The 6,930-nt window shown below is 33.6% G+C and overlaps 1 pseudogene; it reads right to left on the reverse strand.

The window, feature by feature from the left end:
• Nucleotides 1-227: 227 nt before the first annotated feature.
• Nucleotides 228-6,720, reverse strand: LOC113562949 (annotated as a pseudogene).
• Nucleotides 6,721-6,930: the final 210 nt, after the last annotated feature.

Here is a 6,930-nt window from a genome sequence, read left to right on the forward strand (position 1 = left end):
GAGTGCGATTCGAACAAGAAGTGACTAAGGTTGAACTACGGCTAAAAATGGTGCAAAAGGGATCCGTACAGGGAAGGGATGGTGTTTACAGCATGCATTCAATAGATGAGTCGGAGTTGTAGTAATAAAGTTAGGAATTCAGAAAGCTCTACCGGCAAGGTACGTAACATCTCCCCCCTTTTGAATGAGGATAAGGTAAGGTATCGAACTATAGTCTACAGTCCAACCTATTCACTAGCTTGATCTAGTCTTACAATAGACAAAGAATTTGAATTTGACATAATATGACGCAACTTACAGTAACGCAAGTTTACGTACTAGGTTCTTATACTAAGGAGACGCTTTGTTAACATGGAGACGCTTACGCACGGGTTGGAGCGTTCAATTTTCCCAATCTATTATTGCGGGATCGAGAGCGTCGGTTGCTATTACCTCGAACGCATCCTTCTTCAATAGATTGATCATCGCTTTCGATAGACACAGATGCAAGGGCAATTTCGTTTGGCCTAGCCGAAGGGTGTGTGTTATGACTTTGAGCGATTACATGCTTATTAAAACAATTATTAAAGTACTGAACGCAGCCTTCTTTAGATATACAAAATAGTCTAAAAATATAAACAAGTTTACTTATCAGTGAACATTTAACTGTTATATATATAACAATCAATCCTATAATAGTATAACATATAATAAAACCAGCTTACGGTCTTTTCATACAATGTCTTTGTTCGGTGGTGTTTACCTATTTCTTCCGCTTCCTTATATAATTCACCCAGGCTAGAGCTAGCCGATTTTAATAAGTTAACATCTAAGGTCGGTATTCATAGTCGAATCTTATATTTAAGACCGTCTTAAGTTTATCTGCAGATGCTGTATAGATCATTTCATTGGCTATGGAGTATCTGAAGATACACTTAAGACTGTCTTAAATATAAGATTCGACTATAAATACCGGGTTAAGTGAACTGTTTTACCGATATTCAATAATTGCAGCTCTGATACATTTACGTCATTGCGCTTGATATTCTCGCATAATTTATTGATCGTGAGGTTAACATTTGGAATAAAATCTTTATCGCGCGTGTCTATTATGCTTATCGTAGTGCGGACTAGGAGATAATAATATTAAAATATGTATTTGTATGTAATGTGAAACAATATATGCTCAATACTGTCATTACAGAATCATATTATTCACTGGATATAGCACTTTAATATCAAAGGCCAGTATTCATAGTCCGTTCTTATTTCCAAACGATCTGAAGTAATGTCTTAAGATGCTAATACGGCTGTGTGATTGGTTTCAAATATCTTATGATTGTACTTAAGATGGTCTTAAATAAGAATCAACAATGAATATCGGCCAAAGAGTAATAACAAAAAGTAATAGGTTTTCTGGTTTGTATAAATACCTATTGTATTTGGCGCAATTTGTTGATATCATTAGTTTTGTAGAATTCTTTTTGGAAAGGACTTCGGGCGCGTAGAATTCTTTTTTGAAAGAATTTCGGGTGCGTAGAGTTCTTTTTTGAAAGAACTTTGGGCGCGTAGAGTTCTTTTTTGAAAGAACTTCGGGCGTGTAGAGTTATTTTTTGAAAGAACTTCGGGTTTGAAAGACTTTGGGTTTAAAAGAACTTTAGTTTTGGAAGAACTTTGGGCGCGTATACTTGGCGCTTTTTTTGTACCTTTTTTTAAAAAGGTAATTTTGTTGTGATTTCATACATTTTGTAGTGTGAAGTATCATTCGTTTTTGTAATATATGAGATGATGAAAGCCATAGTACGGAAGGGTCCCATTTACCTATATTCCCAATTGCTTACAGCTTCGTTTGCCTACAACGTTTTGCCGACAGCTCCGATTGTCGACATTCCCGACTGTCTACAGAGCGATTGCCTACAAGCGCTATTGCACACATGTACGTAATAATTACAAACAAATACGAATGTTTGTTTGCGCACATGACGTTATTGGGCACATACATATTGCACACATGACTTTATTGTGCACATATACATTGCACACATATATATTGCACACATGACTTCATTGCGCACATCCATATGGCACACATGACTTTATTGCGCACATACATATTGCACACATTACTTCATTGCGCACATACATATTGCACGTATGACAAGGTCCGTGGCTTCGACATTCCACGCCAATCGAGGTTCATCGCGAACGAGGTAGGTCCCCCTGGAGTTTGTTTATATTTTTTTCGGCGGAGATGTAGGTGGAGGGGCTTCACCTTTGGCGAATGCATTACCCGCCCCACGCAAACACTGTCGAGTCATCAGTACGATTCCACATGGGTTCAAATAGTTCTATGTTTTTTATTTTTACGTCATGTAGAATGTCATGTGTGCAATATGTATGTGCTCAATAATGCCATGTGTGCAATATATATTTGCGTAATGAAGTCATGTGTACAAAATGACAATGTAACTTTCTTATTTCTTGTGTGCAATAAAGTTAGGTGTGCAATATGTATGTGCTCAAGAAAGTCATGTATGCAAACGTACATTCGTATTTTTTTTTAATTATTACATGTGTGCAATAGCTCTTGTAGGCAATCGCTCTGTAAGCAGTCGGGAATGTCGACAATCGGAGCTGTCAGCAAAACGTTGTAAGCACACGAAGCTGTAGGCAATTGGGAATGTAGGCAAACGGAGCCCCGCCCCCCCATAGTATTGTCAGTCAAGGTTTTTAAAATTATTAATCTAGACGTTCATAAAATATAAAATTATATTGAGTGCATTTATCCACAGAAGTCAATATATTCAAGAAGAAAGAGTTCTTCCTCCCCGTGGTTTTTTATTTTGTTTAATAAATAAATGTAAATATATTCAACAAGAAAGATGTCACCACCATTCTTGTCATATTTTACTAGGCCATTGTCTTTTTTTAAAAGTCCAAATAATTTAGTGCGGAATATTATTTTGCTGAAATGACATATAATATGAAAATACATCAAATAGCAAACAGATGTATGTAAAAATGGTGAGTGTTTATAATTATTACATGACTAGATGTCAATCAGATTTTTATAAAAATTCCTTAATTCATAATCACTTATCTGTGTCTATATTATTATGCGCAATATGTTAAATATATTTATTCACTATCAAGTTTTTGTAAGAATAATATATAAATATCTTTAGCACCTCTAGGCCATTGTCTTTTTTTAATTTGTGCATCATCAGCTTCAGTCCAATTATTAGACATTCCTTCTCTACATATACTCGTGTAATGACCATCCTCAATACATAAACCACTATGAAATATAGCATTCATAAGCTTATACATTTGTCCAGCTATTAAAACTTTAGTTGTAGGAATAGTACATATATTAAATTTACGTATTGCTTTCACCATTTTATCATCTTGGGATGAAAATAATACTAAACGAATAATAACTATATCTTTCGTTACTGTTAATTCGTTCTTAAACAAAATAGCATTTCCTGTACACTGTTCTCATAACCCATCTGATTCACACCAATGTGAAAATGTGACATTTAATAAATCATTAAGAGTATAGCTCTTTTCCCCAAATTGTTAATAGGTATTAAAATAACTACATCCTTACAAGTAAATTCCTTTTTATAATCACAAGATTTACATTGACTAGTAGAAGTTACTTGATGCTCTACCAGTTGTCTTATACAATCATATTTAGTGCACAGGATTGTAAGAAACTCGAACACATCACGTTTTACATTTATTGAAAATGGTTCTTCTAAATATTGCCGTACTGCATACCCATACAGCACAAGATCGTTCTATGATCATTCATAGAATAATATCGGAGAATGTTTAGAATATTCTCATATAATGCTTCAGAGTTTCTGTGAACCTTCCATGGAACATTTGAAGTAGACAAAAACTCACATTCTCTGAATGTTCTATAAATATTCTGTAGCATATTCTATGAACATTTTGCGTATGTTTATGGACTGTTTCTATAGGATATTCTACACTCTAAATAATAAGGGTTTGAAATTTCAAACACTTTCGTTGTCGCCGTTTTCAAGATGTTTATTAATGTTTGACATTTCAAACATTTATAAGTGTTGGGTTTGTGGTTGGTGTTTAATTATATTACACGCGTAAGGTGTTTGATTTTATACTTAATTGAAATTTCCTGCAAATCAAATGTTTATATGTTTAAAGTCTAACGAATTTGTTGGCACGTAGTGGATGAATTGGTTCCTAGAGCGAGAGAATACTACATCTTAGTCCGACCATCAGATTATCAGATATTCCCAGTGTATCGCGATTTAATAAATACCTTGTTAGGCAACTCTTGCTCGCGAGAAACTGCGCCGCGAGCGCCATCTGGTTTGTTGAAATTTTGGAAGAATTCAGTGCTTAAGTTTATAAGTGTTTGTTTCATAAGTGTGTAATTAGAAAGTGTTTGAAATATAAATCTGTTTGACTTTCTAATAATCAAACACGAATTGTGTTTTATTTTGTTCCCGTTTAAAAATCAAACGTATATATCTGTTTAATTTGACTCATATTTGATTTTAGCAAAACAATTTTAATATATACTATATAGCAATGTTTGATACAAAAGTGTTTGAAACTCAAACGCTTTTCCACTTGCGTTTGATAAGTCAAACATTATTTCTGCTTAAATGTGTATAATTCAAACACTTAATTACGATGAAGTCATTTTTAGAGTGTATAGGATATTCTAGGAATATTGTGGGAAATATTATAAGAATATTCATTGAAATATCATTAGAATATTCTGAGTACTTACCAAATAACATACCAATAACATTTAGAACATTCGTGGAACTATTTATGAATATTCTTTTAGAATATTCTTAGAATATATGGAAATCATGTTGTTAGAATATTCTCCGAATATTTTGTGCTGTATGGGTATGTATTCAAATTGCACATTGCATTTTCATATTGATACATCAACATTCTTAAAACATCTGATTTATTACACTTCACCAATTGTTTTCTAATAGGACTTAAATGCATTGGACATTGTAATGCTGCATTTGCATAACACGAAACATTGTCTGTATTTTGTAAACCATGTAAAATCCAAGCAACATTTTGCCGTAATTTTTGATTTTGACAATTCTCTTGAATTGAAGCAATTACTTTTGACAATGCCCATTGAACATCTTTCACTTTGCGATAGCGTTCTTTTGCAACAGTAATTATTTCTGCTTCTGGTTTGTACTTATTTCTTAGTCGATTACATTCCCTAATAGCTTTTTCATCAGCTGTTACTGATGAAGGATCATAGTTAATTAAATGCAACCCTTTTAGAGACGTTACTCGTGATAATGCAACATAAACTTGACCGCAATTAAATATAGAGTTGCCTATGTCCATAATAGCACTTTGTAAGCTCAATCCTTGACTTTTATGAATGGTGATTCCATAACTCAGACACAATGGAAATTGTTTTCTAGTAACAAACGCTTTATCCACCACTTCAAATTTAACGCTCACTCTTTCAATTAAATATTCTAATCCTGATGGTAAAAGAAGCTTTATTTTTTCTACACGATCGGTAGACGTATCTTGTACAACTGAAATTACCTCAGCTATTGTACCATTTACAAGACCTAAAGTAGCATCAATATTACGCCTTATCATAACTTTTGCTCCAATCTTAATTACAATTTCTTTTGAAAGTCCAGCAGTTTTAGAATTATCATTATCATTATTCGATAATACTTTCGATACTTTCTTTCTCACATATGGAATACAGTCAATCGTGTCTTCGGCAATTAATAATATCTCTTTCGAAGCAATGCGATTTAACATTGCAGCATTAAGAACATCACACATATGACGAGTAGGCAATAAACAAACAATGTCCGACGAAAAATCATTAATGAAATTACATAATTCGTTTAATCTAGATTCAAAAGAATCACCTTTAACCGATATTTTTCTATTTTCAAGAATCTCGCAATCAGAATTTGTCAATAAACCAATACGAATTCTTGACAACAACTGTCGATAAGAGTCATCCCCTTGCTAACGCATATTGATCGTCAGCTCATCATAATCAAATAATGTAGTCCACAAATTAACAGCAGTTAAAGAACCGATACATTTATCAATTTTGTTATTTGGTAATCGTACAAAAACAGGATCGTCATGTACAGGAGGCAATTGCAGCAGATCGTCAAATAAAAGAATGTGCTTTTGACCGAACCAACCGTCTTCACAATCGTTAGTATTAAATATTTCAGACAATCGAAGATGTATATACATTAAAGTCAAATTAGATATCATTGACACTTTATCAATCACAAAAAGAACAACATCCTTGAGATCTGCTCGTAAAACTTTTAACACATGATCAGACAATAGTTTATACTTTGGAGTATGACCATGTTCAACAGGTAATTGAAGCAATCTATGAACTGTCAAACCGTCTATATTAAACGCTGCTATGCCAGTAGGTGCCGCTACAGCGGTATCTTTATTGAGATATTGTTTTATCCAACATTTAATGGTTTTAATTAAGAAACTCTTTCCAGTTCCATCTTCTCCACTAACATACAACCGTAATATCGAATTATCTGACCTTACGGTATCAATGACACTATCGAATATTCTTTTTTGATCCGTATTTAAGTTTGCTATCATTTGAGACACATTAATTTTGCAAAATGTTACAAGGAAGAATGGAGATATAAAAATATTTTACGTTTTGACACTTACGCACGTACCTCCAGTTAGGTTACCATTCTTATATGTAGGCCGAAACAAGGAAAAATGATTAACGTCAACAGCAGTAACACGTTTCCACAGATCAGTAGTATCGAGCATCTCATGCGTGTCTTACAATTCCTCTCTGCATCCATCCACCTTTGATGTTATGCAATCTTCCACCATCATCCTTACCTCCGATAAAGCAAGAAAATAGTATAAGCTTTT

This window comes from Ooceraea biroi, chromosome 11 (assembly GCF_003672135.1).
Source record: "Ooceraea biroi isolate clonal line C1 chromosome 11, Obir_v5.4, whole genome shotgun sequence".
Lineage (NCBI taxonomy): Eukaryota > Metazoa > Arthropoda > Insecta > Hymenoptera > Formicidae > Ooceraea > Ooceraea biroi.